The sequence below is a fragment of the Cottoperca gobio genome, chromosome 24, assembly GCF_900634415.1.
Source record: "Cottoperca gobio chromosome 24, fCotGob3.1, whole genome shotgun sequence".
In the NCBI taxonomy this organism is placed as follows: domain Eukaryota; kingdom Metazoa; phylum Chordata; class Actinopteri; order Perciformes; family Bovichtidae; genus Cottoperca; species Cottoperca gobio.
The window spans coordinates 7,958,466-7,980,977 of NC_041378.1; positions in this window are offsets into that span (position 1 = coordinate 7,958,466).

Consider the following 22,512-nt stretch of genomic DNA (forward strand, 5'->3'; position numbering starts at 1 on the left):
CGATGTCCTCGGCGGAGTTGGTTCCCGGCTGGAGCCACCGCCTGGCCGCCGCGAGGAGCTGCTGAGCGAAGGCGAATGGGCCATGTCCTCGAAGGGCAGACCTCCGGGGTGCTGCCCAGCCGGTCCAGGACAGCCCTCCTGAGCTGGTCATAACTTTTTTCTGGTGGGCGCTGGTAGGCTGTGTGCCGCCCTCTGGGCTTCCCCGGAAAGCAGGGGAAGCAGCCGCACCGCCCACTCTTCCCTCGGCCACCCACCCGCCGCTGCCATGCCCTTGAAGATGTCGTGGAAGGCCTCCGGGTCATCTTCTGCACTGCGAACGACAGCGACCAAGCCAGAGGGCTCCCTGGTTCGCCCCCCCGGGTGGTCTGTTGCTGCAGCAACTCCGTGCAGGAGGACCCGATCCCTCCCGCTGCCACGTTACGATGTCCACCAGCGCCTGGCTCTGCTGCTGCTTTAGGGCAGCGGTGCCCTCCTGCAATTATTTCAAAATACTTTATTCTATCAGTTCACAGTCAAGTTCGATCTCCAGAGACGCACTTATACTCAGAACTACACACAAATCAAGTCCAGTACGGACAAGAAATGTCTTTTCCAAACAATCAAAGGATGGTCAACCCATCAACAGGAGTTCCGCCTTCTTGGGACTTGGTAATACATAGAAGAAACCCCCCCAGAAACATGGCCCCCCCATGATCTTGATTTTGCTTACCAGGAAATCCGTTGCCTGAAGGTGCAGGTAAGCGGACTGACGAAAAGGAGGCGTTAGTTAAGAAAGGCCAGGAAGATCGACTGGAAATAAAATACCTCAATGAGCTTCTAGAGTCCCAGGTGAAGGAGTGTATCGCTGGAGACGCAAATAACCAGCAGATCATCTCCAAGCACAAGTCGGACATCTTGGAGTTTGAGATTAGCCTCAACTTCCAGAAGGAGCAGGTCAGCCGCATGTGGCAGCTGAACAACCAACGTGCAGCAAAAAGTCTCAGAACTGTTGAGCAAAGAGAAGGAATACATCCAGGACGAGAAGGCTTCACAGGAAAAATACACCAACCTGGTGGAGAAGTTCAGGAAGGAGTTGGCTGAGAAAACAGGTCTGGGAGACAAAAGTGAGAAGGATGGAGGCAGAGAACAAAGACCTAGAGGAGAAATTCTCCAAACACCTGGCTGAGACACACCACAGCTAGAGGACCAAAATCAAACTGATGGAGGTCAAACAAAGACCTGGAGAACAAGTTCACCATGAACCTGGAGGACAAGTTCTCCAAGCACCTGGCTGACAAACACCAAGACTTGGAGACATCAAAAGATCTGATGGAGAAGAAAGCTAGAAAGCTGGAGGACGACAGGAAATACAGAGCTGGAAGGTGAAGGAAAAGAAGATGGCGGACGAGAAGAAAGAACTGGAGGACGTCTGTTTGATGATGAAGAATAAGAGGAGCGGTATCTTTAGCAAGAGGAGGTCCGAACAAAGAGATGTAGCTTTGGAGAGAATGAAGACCAAGATGCATGAGAAGGAGGAGAGAAATAAGTAAAAAATAGGAGGAAACTGACAAAGAGGATGGACTTCACTTCTCTATCCTCCATGCTCCCAAAACCATCTACCTCCAACCCCCTCCCCCTTCCACACACTTTAGGGTTTCCATATTCCAAATACAGAAACTTTAGACTGGACAATTGACATGACCATCAATGACAGAAATGTCATCTCATATCACATGGGGTTTTCTCCTGGTGCACAGGTTCTCCCACATTCCAAATACAGAAACTTTAGACTGGACAATTGACATGACCATCAATGACAGAAATGTCATCTCATATCACATGGGGTTTGCTCCTGGTGCACAGGTTCTCCCACATTCCAAATATAGAAATTTCTTGCTTCAAATAAAAAAAAAAATCTAATTTAATTTCAACGTGTATCTCTTTTCTTGCACAATACAAAACACTTTGGGTTTATTAGACGCTCTAAATTACTTCTAAATAAATACAATCAAATATAAATTCAATGTGTCTGCCTCGCTCAGTGAACATATGCATATATAAACAAATTATTGTATTGTGTGTGTGTATGTATGTATGTATGTATGTATGTGTGTATATATATATATATGTATATGTATATGTATATATATATATGTATATGTATATATATATATATATATGTATATATATATATATATATATACATATATATATATATATATATATATATATATATATATATATATATATTATATATGTGTATATATATATATATGTATATGTATATGTATATATATATATATATATACACACACACACATATACACACACACACATATACACACACACACACACATATACACACAAACACACACACACACACACACACACACACACTGGCCCTGGGAACGCCTCAGGATCCCCCAGTCGGAGCTGGAGGATGTGGCCCGGAGAAGGGAAGATTGGGGTTCCTTACTGGAGCTGCTGCCCCCGCAACCCGATAAGCGATAGACGATGGATGAATATATATTCTATATTTGTAACCAGCTCATTCATGAGGCCTGGTGGTCAGGGCCACGGACTAATAAAGGGAGACAAACCGAAATTGGTGTGACTGAAATTAGAGCAGTGGGAGGTGTGCAGGGAATCAGTCAGTATCTTCCCAGTTTCATTACAGCATGGACCATTAGCTGCAGGCAGGTCATTGACGTTCCTGGTCACGATGTTTAGAGCCCTGCTGCCACAATGCCAGTATGAACCAATCAGGCCACTTGTAAACACAGGCACTAATCAAATTTGATGGGCCTTTTGTATTGGCTGAAAGATTTCTGGAAAATAAAAATGGACCTTTGTTGTGCTGTGTATAGAAAAATAATAATAATAACGACAGTACCGCCCTCCATTTCATGCCGTTTTGCAGTTTGATTAGCATATTTCCCTGTGTGTGTGCGTCGGGAAGTTGTCCCAGGTGTTTTTCCTCACACCCTTTACTTTCATAACAAACCATCTGCTAGAGGAAAATATAATGCTCATCACACTGACAGGTTGTGGTTAATGCACCACAACATTTTGCCACATTCATGCAAATTGTAAATGAGAAACACTCGCACACACCGCATTATTAAAAGATTTGTTCTTGGCCATGATGCTCGGAGCCAGTTTCCCGCGACATTGGCATGTTGATGAGAGTAATATACCAGGGTTTCCATTAGAAAAAATGTGTGCCGGTCCACATGTCTTGGAAGATTTCAATGTCTCGGACAAATGGGAGCAATTCAAATCGAATATTATCTTTGTTTCCTGAGCTTAAAACCAATTGATAGGCATGCTACGTAAAGAATGACATCATCAAGGTTGCTCACTTAGCGGCTGCTGCAACATCCCATAAAACTGGTTAAATTTTAGATGAGTCACTTAGAGAAAAATGTGACCTGTGGTCCGTATTTTGAAATGTCAGAACATACCAAAATGTTTCTGGTACTGCAGGTGCTATGATTTTTAATCGTTGTTTGGTTTGGTATGCAGAATGTGTTCTGATGTTTAAATGAGGCTCAACCTTTGGCATGCTAAATGTTTGTGCAGGTGTCTGCTCATTGTCACTTTACTTTCATCAAATGCCTCTGAACAAGAGTGACTGAAAATCTGGCCTGCACAATTTTTTCATGTTTATAAAGTGAAATGAGCCTGCGAGCAGCAAACCCAATGATGATTACACCTCTATGCTAGACAGGTTCAGATCCACGATCCACATTAGCCTGAGGATGTGTATGGAATTACTTCTGAATCTTGTTTCTCTTTAATAAATCCATGTTGTCAAGTTTATTCTTGACTTTACATACTGCGTACAGTACAGCTTTATCACAAGTGCGATAAGATAGACTTTATTGTCCCAGTGGGAAATTTGCCTTGAACATCACAGCATCAGCAGTATAAAATCACTGCAACAAAAATACAACAAATACATTCATCCATCAATTTCACGTGACGTTCTTCAAGTGCTTTACAAAAGAAGTAGGGGGTGAAATGTATAAGGTAGTGCTGGCTGATCACAAGAGGTTAGCCTAGTGCGTCATCTGTGTTTTCATATCGTCACATCATCATTGTTTTATTTCCGTTACCTGACATGATCGGGCCGTCGGGGCTCATCTGTGATCTCAGCGCACTGAGCGGTTTTTTTTTTACACAAGATAAATCATAGTATGATATGCACAGGAGGAAATAATAACATTAATGAAATGCTGAATTCCATTTAGCTGCTTTGGTCTCAGGGTCCTGGTAATGTGAATGCCATCTGACTGTGTCCCATGGACACTTAAACAATAATGGAGCCATCATCAATGTTATTAGTAACACATGCTTTTCCTACTATGACAAGTCAACATTTATGCTTTGAAAGAGGCCTAAGGAGACTGACAGTGTCTTAGAAGTGTGAAAAAAAGCTCTTTCTAGGCTCTGTCTGCTGATGAATTCCACAACACAACAACAACACCAGCTCAGCGTTAGATTATCTACAGTAGACGATTAATATTTAATTATCCAAATGTAAGCCTTTCCATAACATTAACTTTCCTCACAGAGAACAGTGCAATGGCTTTGTCAGGGAAAATAAGCATCGTCTGTCATAACGCATAGCGCACGTGTCACCACTGATTAATTTGACTATAAAGTCTAGAGGCACATTTTCTCATGCGGATTGACATCACATTCTTAATTTGATTCCTGCCTAGTTAACAGTTCCTTTCCCAAAACATGACTTTACAGCAGTTTGGAAAAGTATGGAGCAGACAGCTGGAGGGGCTTTCTGTCAGATGTGTAAAGGCACCAACATACAGAACAATTGAGGAAGCAGAGCTTCGACTGTTTCCTATTACATTCTAGTTCGAGATATAATACATATAATTAGGACGCTAGCAGTGGATTATCACAGAAGACTGAATAGGATTTCTATTGAATTCATAAATACATGACCCATCGCCCAACAAATAAATAAATAAATCGGCATGGCATCGGCAATAAGCGATGTGATCATGAATCTGCAAAATCCTAATAGAGGTGAGAGAGAGAGAGAGAGAGAGAGAGAGAGAGAGAGAGAGAGGAGAGAGAGAGGAGAGGAGAGAGAGAGAGAGAGAGAGAGAGAGAGAGAGTGCAACAGGGATGGGAGTCTTTGCATAGACATTTGCAGTATGTCTGAAAGTTACAACATGAAACCAACATACTCTGAGTATACTGCATGGGATTCAGCTTTCCCCAAGAGCCTTTTAGATTATGCATATCATATTCCTTTTGACAAATGGGGTGTTAATGATCAAAACACAACTCACAGAGGCCTTTAAAGAGCCTGTCAAATTCAGCAGATCGGTTGATGGGTGGAAAGGTAGATGTCATGTGTCAAAGGAACAGGTAACTATGCTACCACTCGTTAGAAAATGTCAGTGAATAATGTAGGTAGGAGCTTTGTATGAGTGTGTGTGTGTGTGTGGAAAGCTGTGTGTGTGGTTTTAACTTCATCTGAAAGACTCGATGCTTCTAAATGAGCTTTTCTGACTAAACTTGAAAATGCATCGTGGTCCTTCTAAACACAAGGCTGTTGAGATTAGGGCGTTTCACAGAATAGGCAACTATCACAACCACTAGTCGACACTGTGCATCGTCGTGTAGACTAATAGTTCATCTGTGCAATGCATCTACAGTGACTGTGACTTTAACACTGCAGTCTGGGGCTCTAAAGCAGCAGACATGCAGCAAGAGCCAGAACATAACGTGTCTATACGTCCCGGTGCTACAATCAACTGTTTGGAACTGACCAAAAGTGTTTTAACTCTGGTCAAAAACAGATTAGTTTTAACAATAATTTTATACGTTATGTCATGTTAAATAATCAGAATGTATGGTATTTTGGAGAAGGACAGACTCCGGTATACCGGCAAGAAAGCAGTTACGATGCGACTGCAGTCAAACAATATCTCCTGCGATTAATCAGTCCAAAAGCATTAATCGTTGATAAATGCCCTAGTTGAGTTACAACTCTTTGACTTAACAGCTCCAGCAAAGAAAGAGTAGGAAGGAAATTGAAGAGAACCCCATCACAAAACCAAAGAAGAAGGTAAAAATATGAACAGAAAGGGTAAGTAGCGTAACGATTCTACGGTACAGGCAGAAAGAAACAAAGAAGAGAAAGGAGAGTTAAGCAGAGAATCAAGCTGTCATATTCAGCCCATGATAATCAGTTCTAATGTGAATAACTGAATACTGAATCCCTCGTGATTCATTCTCCTCACTCGTTCGCTTGGCTTTGTAATACAGTATAGGAGATGAAACAGAGACAGTCTCCCGCTTGAGTTTTTTTAAATAATAACTGAAGGAGTAATGCTTTCAATTATCTGCTAGCGAGTATAGAAGCTATCTATCATCGGCCTTTGTTTTTTTCATCTTCTCTAATTGGCATTCTCAGTGGCTGCCGGTTTGAAGTGATCCTGTCTCTTGCCCAACCTGAGGTGCTAAACTTCTTGCTATTCTGTATTTCTTTGTGTTCTGTGTTTCCTGATCATTTCCAATCTACTCTGCAGATTTTGCCCAGCTTTATGTATCGCTCATACTCAAATTGAAGCTCCCAACCATATCCAAGCCAACGTGCATCTTCCATTTAGCATCTAGATCAGGGGTCTGCGACCTTTCCCGTGATGACTTTCAACTGACAAAGATGTATTCACACTATTATTTTATAGTTTATAATTATTATCAGTGTCACGCAAGCTACTTGGAAAGTGTAGTGAGCTAAGCTACCAGTTACTCTACAGTAAATGAAGCTTCACCACACTGAAGCTACCCCCCCAGAGAAATGTATCACGTTACAGGAACATGGTAAAGGTAGTTACATTTTTTATTAACATCCCTAATAGTATTTACTTTCTCAACGTTCAATTGAAAAAGGTTTAGTATGCCCACACTGGCCCGCTTATCATAGATCTCAACAAGATGTTTGTCTATTTGTGTAATATTCTGTGTATCTCTTCCTGCTCTCTGTTTCCCAGTATCACTCTGTGATGAGGTCAACGACCTACATCTCATCTATTCACTGCACTGTACTTTCCCTGTGCTAAGCCAGCAGAATTTCTTTGTCCATCAGGTGTGAAAATGTACTCTGACACACAATAATTCACCTTTTTAGCTCATGATACAAATGTTCATACAGTATGGGATATGGCAGCCACGATCAGTGTACTCTTTGTAGTTCAAAATAGTAGCGATGTCCCACTTAAGTCTTTTTTTTGCGATGTCAACATTGGTTGTCGACATAATAAATCGTGATTTATTAAATACTGCGGGCATAGTGTCATTAATAACACATTATTTTGCACCACAAATAGCATTTACCCTGATCGTTAGAATCTCATGTGTAGCATTGCGTAAGCTCTTTAAAAGAATCCTTCAGTGTTTGTTGCTTCGGTCTGTGCCTGAGTTACCTGAGGGAATTATTTTTTTAGTTAGTATTGAGCGCAGCTCTGTTTGTACTGCCTCTCAAAAATGCTTGCATTGCAAACATTACAGGTGGCTGATGGACTGCTTTCATTTTAATACAAATATTTCCACACCGCAGACATTTTAATCCCATCCTTCAACAAATAGTGCTCTCCATTTACAACACCTGTGTGACAGCTGACGTAAAACATAAGATCGGCTTATGTTCGTGCTCAATATAGCCAATACCAATGAGTTTAAAAATGCCTTGATCGCCCCCCCCCCCAAAAAAAAACCCCCAGTGTATTAGACCGTGACCTTAGCAAATCACTATTGAACAGCATTTCTTCTGTCCTAAGGTGCAGAGACAAGTTATGAAAATGAACTGGCACTTGCTTTTACTCTACTACTAAGTATAGTTTTTAGTTTTTCATTCTAATGAATAGCAGAAATGTATCTGGCGGCTGGAATCTCTCTAATGTCATCCCCTCGCTTCCTCCACATGTCTGTATTCCATTATTCATGGTTGACCAGAGTTGCCAGGGAAAGTGTTGCTCCACTTTGCTCCCCCCCTGTAACCAATCCGGCTTAAGACCCTCCTTATGTTTCCTCTTAGCCCCTTTTCCATTGCTGCAGTCTTAATGAGAATGAACTTGGAATTGGGCATCTGTGTGTGATACAGATTGCAGTTGGAAAGCAGGTTATGCTTTCACAGGAATAGGCTTGGGATGACATGACACAACACCTTGTTTTTGTTCCCAAATCCGCAGGTGAACAATGGAAGCCCTGTGCACTGGCATCAGCCGAACCAGAGCTGCCAGCCTTGTCTCCTCTGCACACACAGCGAACGGCTAAATATAACAAAAACCTGTTTACTGCCCCACGATCAGCAATGTGCGCCTGTGTGAATACATTTGCACTACGCCTGGCTGTGAGTGGGTGCATGTTTTCGTTTTTACTTGAATTATTGCAAACGTTGACATGGTTGCATTAGCTTATATGTTGTGTGCTTTGATGCTGTGTGTAGTTGTGTGAGGGAATATTGTCTGGGTGTATTACAAGTTTATAGCTTTGGGGTTTGTGAGTTCTTCTCTGGGAGATATGTGTTCAGTCTTTCCATTAACTATTGAAAACAACATCTGCTTTGGAGAATTCCTTGTCAAGCTCTGGATCCTGAAGCAGCGAAGAGGCTTGAAGAACTGCTTAATATGGGCTCCTGCTGCCTCTGATCAGTCATAAAGCGCAACTTTTGGCATTGGGAATTTCACAAAATGACAAATACCGACAGCCGAGAGGATTTCTTGACATGTTTTTGTCTGCCAGGAGAGTTTTTAAACAAAAGTTTGAACTGACAAATTCCTTAAACTCCAGCTAAAGCTTTCTTGTTCCTAGTAGCAAACGGAGACAAAGCGTGTGGATGGATTCAATTTGCACATTAGCTGATAGTCTTCAAGGGAGAGCTTGGATATAGATTTCTAGGGAGGGTTCTCGGAGCATGATTTTAGCTTTGTAATTAAAATTTCATCATGTAATGAACTGTACCACAGGCTAAATGAACATAAAGGTTAATCATCTGTTCAATAGCTAGAAGGTCAGACTTTGTGTACTTTGGATTATGTACGATATTAAATGTGTGCAGGCTGCTAATATCGGCTGTGCGCTGACGTGCAACTAATGGACATGTTAAGTGTGAGCTCTGACAAGAATAGTTGATTAAAGGTTAATTGTTAATTATCACAATGCGTGGAAGAAAACACCAATAGCACAGCAGGAAGAGAACAACAATTGTTTATGACCTTGAGACAGCTTGAGAGTGCACTTGAGTGAGTGAGTGAGTGAGAGTAAAAGAGAAAAGGCCTGCACTCTATAAAGTGTGTGCACACATGTATTCAGCAGAGAGTCGTTCTTATTTTGTCTGCATGCTGATTACCATACGACCTTTGTGCCCGTGTTCAAACCTACTGTAGGTAAATGATTGCAGGTGAATTAGCCGGCCCTGAGAGTCTTATTGGGGAACATTGCCGCAATCACTTAATTGTCCCTATTCGTCCCCTACATTAGTGAGTCTGTTCTTTTCTCTTCCCGTATAGCTTCCCCCCCCACAACCTTGTAAGAGTCACATATCTTCAGTTAAAATTGTGTTAATCCCTCTCCCACATTTCTCTCATCTCTTCCTCCTCCTTCGCTTTCCCACCTTCTCTGTCACTGCACCACTTTCTCATTATGCCTCTCTCTCTCTCTCTCTCTCTCTCTCTCTCTCTTTGGCTCCCATTCGCTCCAATTTCCTTAATTTTGCTCTTCCATGCACAAACAAAACCCTAAAGAGACCATTTCAGTGTATTTGTTTAAGGCCATCCTTGAAATACATATAAAGATGTTGATTTCCATGAGATAGAAGATGAACAACCGGAAAATATATTCAGTTTCCCAAACCTCCACACTGTGGAGGAAATTGTAATGTTTCAAAATGTTTTTGCAACTGTTTAAAGTTCTCATTTCCTAAAAAGCACGCTCCATTTCTGCGACTATAAACACAAAACCAAATCAAGCAAAGAGTCCACACCGCTCTGGCCAAAAGCTACAAAAAGGCTTTGAATATGCATCACATAATCACACAATGAAAAACAACCTACTAAGACTAAGCATATACATTTTGCTTTGTGTTCAGATGATACAAGCACAATCCAATATTGCCAGTGTACCATAACAAGTGGGAGACTTTCATTCTTGAATTTGCAGTTATCTACAGTAGGTGTTATTTGTGTTGGTATCTTTGCCTTGGTGTCTTCTGTGCTTCATCGGTCTTCCTTTATCTTATTTTTTTTTCATCTTTCTCGTGCCAAAGGTTGAGTAAGAGCCGTCTGGTGACGCTAAGTCACACATGCAAAAGCCTCCATACAACTACTATTCCCTTGCCAGTGTAGTAGTCTTGATTGACAAGTTCATTGATTCGTTTTTCCTGACCTGTGAGAACGCTGATTTGCCGACGGGGCTTTAGTGTTGAGTAAATGAGAGGAATATTTAGTTTCACTGGATGCCAGACAAGAAGCGGGGACCACATGCGTTAGCTGGGATTTTTAACTGGCACAATCAAAGCCTAATTATAGCTTTTTAATTTAGCTCATGAATGAGAGCTTTTCAATTCACTTGAAACAGAAGACAAGTGAAACGACATATTGGGTTTAATGCCTGAATGTGTGAGACAGATCGTGAGCTCTTCTGTTGGATAACATCCTCATTTCTTCCACAATAATCCACAGATTTACCTCTGCATCTGCAAAGCTCTTACCCTTGATTTCGAAACAAAACCTGGGTAAATGCACCCGAACAGCTCTGTGAGGTAGATGCCAGTTACCATAGCATGCTCACAGTATGGGGTCATTACTGATTTAGGCTAATCCCTCCCTATGTACAGGATTATCTTTGTCTGAGACTGTATAAAGCGCTGTTTACCAAAGACAACAGAATGTATCAGAAAGCTCTGTTGAATTTAATCAGACCAGCAGCTAACACTGATCTGTGCTAATCCGGCCAATGACTGTCAGAGCAGGTTGTCATTGTGCAACTTGGATGGATGAAATTCTTTTGTTGAATGACCAGCTGTGTAAAGATAATGAGTTCAGGCCTTTTTGTATTCTGTTAAGTTTTCTACAGATCACTTTCTGGGCTGTAGAGGAAACATTTACATGTTTACATGCCAAACAATGAAGAACTGAGAAACAGGAAAGAGGGACACACACACACATCTTTTTTTTTTTAGCTTAAATAGTACCTCTAGTTTCCCTCTTGCCAGCCACCACTACAAATAATTTGTCTATTCTTTCTCAGCTCCACCCTCAAGGGAAGTATACTTCAGGTGGAAATTGAGAATTCTTTGAATCCTCTTGTTATCATCACACAAGTCGCTATCTTTGCCCTTGTGTTTGCATGGTGTACCATGTTGACCGCTCGTGTACAATGCAGTGTGAAAACCGTTATCCAGCAAAGCTGTAGAGTAGCACAGGACTAAGCCCAGTGTGCGATGTGTGCTGGGAGGCCGAGAACCTGTTTTTTTTTTTCAACAACTGTTTCATGCTAATGTGATGCGCTCGGACTTGTTTCAGTGTGAAAACATGAAATTATGTTCCACACACTTCCATTACCCCCACATGCCTCGTTCCTCTCCAGCAGATAGTTGTCCGTAAACTAATTAGTCATTGTTCAGTTTTGCTTTCTTTGTGAGTGTGAGCGCGGGTGTGTGTATGTGTTCCACATACATTGGTGGATGCATGCTAGGTTATAAGCTTGTGTGTGCATATGTGTGTGTCTGTTTTTGTGTGCATAGAGTGCTGAGGGCAAATACTACTGGTGTTTTTCATCGTGCTTCGTTTTTTAACCTTGTAAATTAGGGTTCTTGTTCGTGTGGGAGCAAATATACTTTACACAGAGGTGTATTCTTTATAACAATGTCACATAGTGATGTTTAATCATGTCGAAGATGTGCCTCAGCTGAATTAACACCAGTATACTCTGCCTGCACAAGACAATATTAAGGAGTAGGGCTGGGCGATATTGAAATTCCCGTACTGATGATGTGGCTTTAAGAAAAACAACAATATATGAAATTATGGTCCAACAAAAACTAAAGATGGAGACTGAATATAACAATAAATTCATAGCAGGTAAGCGGGCTGCATAAATAAATACAGTTCTTTTTATTGTCGACACGTGAGGACCATTATCATGGCCAACCTGTATCATGTTAAACAATAATCTTTGTTTTTGATTCAGAGGACATTTTATTAAATACATTTTTATCAAATTCTGGCATTTAGGTTGGAATGTGAGACATGGAGACAGGATAATTAAGTACCACCTAATTGCGTGTACTATGTAACAACCTGATGTTGAAGCTTTCAGTGTTAAATGAAAAGTATAATAATAAATATTATTACCCATATGATCGAGAGTATTGAGTTTATTTCTTTTTTATAATCTAACACTTGCATCATAAGATTCTTTAAAAACTTTTGTTATGTGGAAATCCTTCTCTTCTCTTCCCTGCTGTGCTTTTTCATTGCAGGTTAATGTGAGGTTTGATGGTCTCCACACAGAGCAAGGCCTCTGGGTCTTCCACACACCAACACGACCAAATCCATTTCTAATCTTCATATTTATGCACACAAAGACTCAAGGCGGAGACACATTGAATGCCCTTTTCTTTGCTCTCTCAAGATTACCTGTCAGACTTGTCATGGTTGGCTGATGTGGACATTGTTTCAATTCTTTTTTTTTAATGTAGTGTCTGTGTGTGTGTGTGTGTGTGTGTGTGTGTGTGTGTGTGTGTGTGTGTGTGTGCGTGTATGTGCGTGTATGTGCGTGTGTGTGGGTGTGTGGGGGTGCAGTCACTCCAGCAGTCATGGTAAGGTGACATTCTTTATCTACATCTTCAGACTCTACCTTGGAGCTTCCTTGGTTACACACCATGAATAGATCCTACCATAGTAAATCCTTGCCGGGCTGTATAAACGATGGTATTCCACATCTGTTTATCCCTCAAACCACATTCTTATCTATCTCATGCTTAAATGCACAAGGAACAAGCAAACAAACTTAAACAGATGAGGGTTATATATTCTGCATAAAGAAAAGATGAGGTGGGTTTAGTCGCATTCCAGTTTCAGTTTCCTGAGGCACTTCATCACTCTAGCCAAAGCACTCTATTCAAGAGGGAGCAAGACAGAGACACTTGACATTGCCCCCTTTTCTTTTACATTTCCTATTGAATAAATGTGATAATATAACAAGCACATGATAAGAAGCAACCATAATGGTACATTTATCTTGAGGGAAGATATATTTTCTCTCTTCAATCTGAAGAGGAATTATGTATCACACCAATTTCGTAGGAAAACAAGAGATGAAGATATTTAGTTGATAGTGCTTCCAATCTATTGTCTGGATAGCCACACTATAACAAACCGTCCATTTTTGAGAGCCTCAGTACAAATGTGCATGGCGGTGGCAACTTTGTAGATTGGAAAGAGAGCCCAGGGCTCTGGCTTGCCTAAACAATCCAATTTACTTCCATGGAAGAGGGACAAAATACATCATTGCCACTTATTGCCTGTTCTGTATGTATCTTCTTTTATATTCCCGCAGCTCTTTCCCGTAATGACCAATTTATCTGCAACGTAGCCATTTCAGGCTTTGTTGATGCTGGGATACTATCTCATAAGAAAAAAAATCAGTCCAAATGACATTTTTCTTTGCAGGCATCACTGCCTGAATCCTTAATTTACTTATTTGTATTTTACTCTTAGTTGGCATGCAGCTTCAATAATAATAATAATAATAATAATAATAATAATAAGCTTTATTTGTATAGCACCTTTCATACAAGAATTGCAGCCTTAGTACAAGATTAGACAAAATAAGAGCATTTACAGTACAATAATCACAGTGTAGATGTAAATGAGCCTGAAATACCATTATAAAAATAGCAGAATTAAAATATTATGAGATAGCCAAAATTAAATAGCCAGAATTAAAATAGTCTAAAATAGCAGATAAAATAGCAGAATTAAAATAGTATAAAATAACATTGGCACACCATTCTTGTAAATGTTTTAAACTATCAGGGCCACATTTTGAAAGTATGAGATCAACAATGGGCCCCTGTGGCCCTTCAACTGGTTTACTCCCTTTTGCTACCCATTATTTACGTTTACAGTGTCTCTTTATTGACCTTTTAACGTATAAAACACAGACGTCTCCGTGAGTCCAGATTCTTTTGGCAAAATCTTGGTTAAAGCCCGCTTCATAAACAAACCCCTGTTTGTTAAGTTTTATGAAACCTATCGGTTAAAGCCAGTTTTTCTCCAATATATTCTTTAATCTTTCAATTTTTCACTAATTGTGTAAAGAACATGTAAACAGGTAAAACAGTCTATTTGATCTCAAGTTTTTCAAAAATACACACTCTGAAAATGTATCCTAGTTACCTTTACACGTTCAATGTTAAACCCAGTAATAATTCACCATTAAAAGGCTAAGATAAGAAGATATAAAATATCACCATTAAAAGGCTAAAGTAAAGAGATATAAAATATCACCATTAAAAGGCTAAAGTAAAGAGATATAAAATATCACTATTAAAAGTGGAGATATAAAATATCACTATTAAAAGGCTAAAGTAAAGAGATATAAAATATCACTATTAAAAGGCTAAAGTAAAGAGATATAAAATATCACTATTAAAAGGCTAAAGTAAAAAGATATGTTTTCAGCTTACTGTTGAAGATAGTGAGCGATCTTGTCTCCCTAATGTCTGCAGGTAAAGTGTTCCATAGCTTTGGTGCATAATTGCAAAAGGCTGCATCCCAATTTTCTTTTGGATGTTTCTGGGAACATTTAATAAACCAGTAGTGGATGATCGTAATGTTCTTGGGAGCACATAGTTGATTAGAGAGTTGGCAGTGTTCAATGACAGGAGGCCAGGACACGAGTGGCCTTAATCACAATATCATTCCTGCAAACATTGTTACTACTGAAGGTACAAAATGCAATGATTTAAAGAATAACTACAGCCAAAAAACCTTTCTTGAGTAAATGAGTCTACAAATAGAAAGTAGTACTCATCATGTCAACAGTTCATGCATATGTGTGTATTCACCTCAACAACTCTCAAAGCCACCTAATATGTGAAAGCAACAGACATCTTTAATTTTCAGATGTTTGGGGTGCACAAAGCCAAATCATTTAGGGAGATGAAGTTAAAAATGTGATCAAATGTTGAGCATGAGAGTTGTTTTGTGAGTCACAACCTACAGTTTTAGTAGTTTGTTTTATTTTATTTGAATCATTTCCTATAATGTTTCATTTTTGAGTGTCTAATCTCCTGTTGCCTTTCCGATTTTAAGCTTATTTTCACCTGGCTCTATTGCAGGTCAATAACGCTCTGTGCAATTTGCACTGTGCACATTCAGTTCTGGTGACATTTCCATCCTGGAAAACAAGAAAAACCTATTGCATTTGATTTATGTGATCATTCAGCGTAAAAGCCGCTCTGCAACCAAAATAGCTGCAGTAGTTGTTTTCCTGTCATTTTCGTTGAAAATGCCACTGCCTGTTATAAAATGGAACACTGAAACAGGTTGTTGGTAATTGTGAACAAAGAAACCCCCATGAATTGTGTACACTCAAACTGCTTGAAGCTTTGTTACTCCAGAGTTTGAAGAAACAACAACATAGAAAAACTATCAGACCTCTGAGTAAGCATAACAAGACGGGGCTAATACGGTGGTGGACAGAAAGTGGTTTTATTCTTTCCTGTCAGAATCCTCAACAGCCATTTTTACCCACTTAAGAGTTTGATAGATTGCTTCCATTAAATGTCATGAATAAGTAATTGAAATCTTTGCTGCTGTGATATGGAAATTATGAGGAAATTGAATTAATACGAGCATACACACACACACACACACACACACACACACACACACACACACACACACTTTTTAATTTAATCTATTATGTTTCTGAGTCATCCAACTCCTCGGCCATTACAGGCCAGCTAATGATATAATGTGATAGGTCTCTTCTCACAGAAAGGAGGTAATAATTACAATAACTTTATTGTACTGTCCTCAGACATTATTGTGGCATTCCTCAAACCCCTAACAGCCGTTCTGAGGGCTGCATGCAAGCGCCAGCCAACATCCACCCCGTTAACAGCCAGAAATAGGTTTCTAATGCCCCTTCACTTGGTGTCTGAGCTGATATGAAGCGAGGGGGAATAATGCCTAGTATAGGTTTCACAAATGGAATGAAACGTTTTCACGGCAAACTGATGCCATTGGCAAGAGCAGGACTAAATTACAATACCAAACTCATCTCTGAAAAAGTACTTACATCCACACAGAAGTCCTGTTCTCCCCCCATCGCTAAATAAAGTCAGTTCCACCCTCTGTGTGAATCATTTTAGGAACGCTTTCACGCTCACTGATCCATATCGGGCTGAAACAGTCTTCTGAGAAATGATGCGAGAGGAACACAAAATGCCAGTGCACCAAAGTGGCTGAGTCAATGATGAAGTAAGCTGCTACATGTGATGCTGCAACAACACATTTCCCCACTGGGAATCATCAAAGGTTCATCTTATCTTATCTAACATGAACTTAGAGACTAAAGCAAGTGATATAAATTAAGTGAGAGTGACAGTTATTTGGCAAACTACCATTACTCTCTTGGACACTAGCCCACTAGGCATTCTGCTGCCTGACTGTTCCAACGCAATTTGTTACTAGTTTAGTGTACAGGGTGATGGGTACACTTTTGCTATTTGATTTGTCAGACCTAATACGTTCAGTATCAGTGCCCAGTTGTCTCAGTGACTGGCAGAACTGAGAAAACTAAAATCAATTATTTTGGCCATAAAGAGTGGGTACTGGCTGGTTTTCTCACCCCAATATATTTGCAGTTCCATGCAAATGTTCCAAAACAATACGGTGTGCATGACTGTGCCATACTGGCAAATCTCTGCCTTGCCAGGTGGCATCTTTGGTATCACTTCCAACCAATTTGAAAATAACTTTGATACAATTTAGCAATTTGCCTGTTTTTTCCGCTAACAACAATGGCAGCAGCAGATCAGCTGAGGAAAGTATGGGGGATTTGACTAATAGCAGGTTTTTTTCCCAAACAAAATACAATAAATTCAGATGCCAGTAGGTATCAGGTTTAAGGATTCCTTATAACACCACAATTCCAAATCTTAATCTATCATTATTCCTAATCTAAAATTGATTTCCAGCTTTTAGCTTTTAGCACAGTGGCTAAGAAAATCAATAAGGAATCTTAAAAATCAAATGTATCAGGCTTAGACCAAGGATTATCCTTGGGGTCCTACCAGAAAAGGTACCAATTATAAGTCCAATCCATATTTGACACCAGGCTATAACTGACCAGCCCAAGAAAGGTGCACAGAGTAGCATTGTGTGTGTTTGTGTGTGCACGTATGCACATTGTGTTCAGGCCTGCCTGCACAGAAATGGTTTCCAAGTTCATGTTTACCTGCAGGGTAAAAGTAAACTTAAAGTTAAAGTTTAACTTAAAGTTTGTGTTTGCTTCATTGCCACTGACTGGATGAATTGCTTATACCGCCTAAAAAAGGGAATGCATTTATTGTAAAGGTCGTTTACTACCAGCATAGCTATTGAATTTCACTGAACCATGTCCTTTTCCACTCACACAACACAACACAACAAAATACACACATACACACTCCTCAAAATGAAAAATATAGACACTCTTGTCCACTGATGTTACACCTGGAATGTCCAGTGTAGTATGTCCATACTGAAGTCTGCAAGGAAAATGTCATTGGCAGGAGGTACCGGAGAACAACTGATGAATACATACATGAGATGGGAAGAGGGCAGGTAGAATTGAAGGTGTAAACTCTGACGAGCACAAAATGAGAAATTGGGGAAAACATTTCAGGCATAAAAGGACAGGAGGTGCTGATTATGCAGCAGCGCTGTGTGTCTCTATCACTGCACCAGGGTTGGAAAGTAAATAACTAAAGGGACTGCAAAGAATGACTGTGTTTCTTCATGACTGCACTCCCTGTCTGTCATCGCTCTCTGTACTGCATCGCACTTATGACTCACTGCTTGTCCTGTCACAGTAAATGAGACAATGTCTGGAGAATCATGTTTGGACATTGTCCGGAGTTTCATGTAGGACGTGTAAATACTCCATTTGGTTTAGGCGACGGGTGGAGCCTGGGTGGAGCGTGCAGGAGGCAGGACATGACGCAGATTGCAACACAGTAATTTAATCATAAACATAAATCTTTTGCGTTACGATGTCTGCCCTTGCCTACAGAAGTTAGACATTTTCGTTGGCATCATTGTGTAAATTACCCTTTTTTTGTTTCTCCCTCTGATCTTTGTTTTCTTCCAGCCGCAATGAACGGCTCTATTCATACATGCTCTATCGGACATTACACAGACTCTGTTCTCGGGAGCTGGCAAGGTAAAGTACGTTTAATAGCCTCCCCAAATGATTTGCATTCTCACATACAGCTCCCCCGGGTAATTTCTACATCATTTCAGGGTTACAGTGCATGTTTGAAAGGGGCTTTAGTGTACGTCTCAGCAAATACTCATAAACATGTTACAAATGTTAACTATGGGTGAAACAGAAAAGAAACAAGACACTCTCACACACACACACACACACACACACACACACACACACACACACACACAGACACACACTTCTCTTAGATCTGCAACCCACTCAATGCCTCATTCGGATGTGTGAAGGAGATGACCTTTGCTCTATCGGTTAACCTTCATTCCAGAGCTTATCTGCTCTTAATGAACACAGCGACCTGTTAAATCTTGACAAATGGACACTAGGTCACCTACCAAGCACAGAGCCACATCTGTTAACAGCTACACCCAGCTAATGCTAATGGGAAGAGAGCTTTAATGAGGGTTGTCTTGACGTCTTACAGAATGTTTTGCACAATCTACTGCGTGGTGCAGAATTCAAAACAAGGCTCATTTTTAACTTGCACTCTTTCTCTGTTCTGTTGTATTTATGATATATACAACTCACTTATTCATGCTACACCATTTTCAGCATTCTGTCCTCAGTCTATTATAATGAGTTGCATGCCTGCTTGAGTAATGTTAAATGGCCCATGCTGATGTAACAGGTTCAATTACTGCATGAGGTGCCCCGACTGAATACTAAAAAGAGAGCGTATTCACAAGATGAGTGAGGGATACTTTGCAAGAAAGAAATCAATGTATGTAATTTATACCCAGATAGAGACTCTATCTGCTTCATGCAGCATTTCCAAATGAACCAATTTACTCAAATGCTTGAATCTGAAGTCAAACCTGCATAACGAACCATTTTCAAACTGTGCGCCTCCACACAGCTTTGACCCGCACAATTATTTAAGGTGGATGGATTCAAATAGCCTTCTGAGGAAAGTGGCACAGGCTTTAAGCGGAGGGGGCAATCATAGGCACAAAATGAGAAACTCAAGTAGGGCAGCAGCTGGCTATAAAGAGAAGAGGATCCAAGCGGAATAAAGAGATCCTGCTCAGGGCCTGAGGGCGAGAGCACAGCCACTGTCCTGGAACAGAGGGGCGCTATCAGGACTCTCAAACACTGAATTCTGCTTTCGTTACTCCATGGGTGGAAAGAGGGTTCGATGCACATGGACACTCGGACACCTATGGGATGATTAACAGCATCCTCCACTCTGCTTTAATGTGACTCCCTCTACTGGCTTGCACTCACTGTATCCCAGATGTCTGTTCCCCCCCTCTCTCCTCCTCCACTACCAAACTGTAAAAGATCAGCTGTAACTTCCACACTGATGTTAAACAGTAGAGGCTCCAATTAGGCAGCAGTCTCTCTAATGCCTAATCTGTTGAGTAGAGCATTGTTTGTTTGTTTTCAACATTTGGGAGAAAATTGATTAGCTTTTCTTAGCTTCCCTCTGCCACTTAGTGCAACCCTGCTCTTTTACTCTTCCTTCACTGTTAGCCATTAGGCATTGAAGACACTGATATTAGTTTGTTGACCATTCAGGGAGGGTCAGGCATTTAAAGATGATCCCATGTATTTTTGCGGCACCTTCTCCAGCAGAGTTCCAGTATTTTTGGATTTCTACTTAAGAGTTATAAAATAATGGATCCGATCTTTCCGAAAACAATCTCTCCATGTCAGTCATTTGGTAGAAGTGCACTGAGTTTCCCAGGCTTGCTGATTTAGGTTTTAATTAAAGTTTACAATGGAGAGTGGTCCAGCACAACTAGCGTGAGGCTCATATTGTACATGTCTGAAAATGATATACTCTGTATTGATTCTGTGATGTTATGAGATAAATATGGCCCTCATAAATTACCCTCAGTGGACAGTAGCAATGATCGACCATTACTTAAGCTTCACAATTGCCAGATCGATGGTGACTTGGCATCAAATTCCTGGTGTCATAATTGTCTGCACTCATCGTAGTGCAGGAGCTGCTGACCTCTTATCAAAATGGGAGAGATGTGGTGTGTCTACTGCCAACAGGGCCGTCTATTATTCAGCAGCATCCAACATCAATTCCTGTAACATATTCAGAATTGGGACTGATTTCCTCCCTGGAAACCATAAAATATGATTTCCTATATCTATTTCTTCTCTCCCACCCTGGTCGCTGCAAAACATGATTGAGTATTTTAGGAGCCAGGGAATAAACAACAGGCTCACGAAGACATCAGAAATATGTATTTCCACAGAGCTCTGATTGATAGGATGCATAGGTGATTTGTCGTCGATTCCAGGATTAGGACTATGTGCTAAAATACATATCAAATGCACATTTGAACAATCTACACAGTGCTTGCTTAGCCTATCTTTTGTTCTTTAAAGGCCAACACAAGACGTCCACCTGACACTGCAGAAAATCGGATATAGTTCATTTTGAGGTGAAATTGGTTTCTGAAGAAATTTGGACTAAAGATTCTGAGCAATTTCTTTTGTATTTGACCAAATAATTCTGCAAAGCAATGTTAATTTTGGTAGCTATTTTAGATATTGTCTTGCTTACATTTCTAGTCAACGACAACTAAAAACGTTTTAGTCCAGTTTTAGTACTCTGTGTGTGTGTGTGTGTGTGTGTGTGTGTGTGTGTGTGTGTGTGTGTGTGTGTGTGTTTAAAGTCACTCTATTAAGTGTCCCCCTTTCTGCTTGTAAGGTTTGTTTTGGGTTCTTTCTCCAAAGCCTGTGTAGCTGCCGTAATTAAGAAGCACCCAGCTCTAAGAAGCTAAGTTTAATGACTTTTTATCCAAAGCCAAGTTCATCTTGTGTGTGTCTTTGTGTATATATATATATATATATATATATATATATATATATATATATATATATATATATATACATATTTATAAAAGAAACGGGGAGAGCGATGGAGAGAATTTGAGTAATAGAAAATATTCTTGCTTAAACAAAAACACGCATTTCTATCTGAGCCGGTGCTGAAGGTGTGCAGTATTTTAATGTCCTTCCTCAAATGAACAGATAAGATGAAGGATTATAGAACGGAATTATACTTTTCCTCTGCTTTTTCTCCTTGTTTGAAGGCGATTAGGGAAATTATAATAACAAGCATTGCACAAAAATATATATTTTTTAAATCTCAGTTAGAATAGTGAGCCTCAAGCTTTATATATTTGTTTCACAGCGTGTATATATACCGTAACAAACAACAACAATTCCCTGTTCTCACCTGTATGTAATATAGTGTGAAATTAAATCTTTGAGTAGTATTACAATGTACATTTAATTTGTTGCATTCTTAGTTTAATTATGCAAATCCACAGAAGGAATTTAGTCAGGGGGTTTCAACAAACCTCCCTCTTGTATCTGTGCTTACTTTTTGAAATCCTCTGCCCTGACAGTGAAATTAAGTGGACTATGCCTGTTAAACAATCGTGTCTATAAGTGCTATTTAGTCAAATAGTGCACTATTTTAGCCCTTTTGTGAAGTGAAATGAAAAATCAGTAGAGTCTGAGCAACACCAATTATTCATTTACATTATTTTACAGTTTTATATCTCTCTCACTGTGTAAAGTAAGCTAAGCATTGTGCCCGAATTAGCATAATTGCTGGTGCAACCAAGTGTAGTTAACTAAATTAAAGTTTGAAATTGAGATCTTAGTTTACAAACACTCATTATAAAGCAAGAAGTATTAGTGATATAGCTCTCTCTGGTAATACATTTGCATTTGTTGCACGCACGCACGCACGCACACACACACACTCACACACACACACACACACACACACACACACACACACACACACACACACAGCTATAGGCTCTGGAGACTACCCAGAATACCACTGCTGTAGCAGAAACAAGCTACAATGGAAATAGTAGACCATGGAGAGAGTATTGATAATTGGCTTCAGGCTGCACTGAGGGAATGAACAACCTCAGTCTGTACTGTAGCTATTTCCATAATATCAGTGATGTAGATCTGCAGGCAGTTAGTCTGTCTTCATTTTGACCCTGT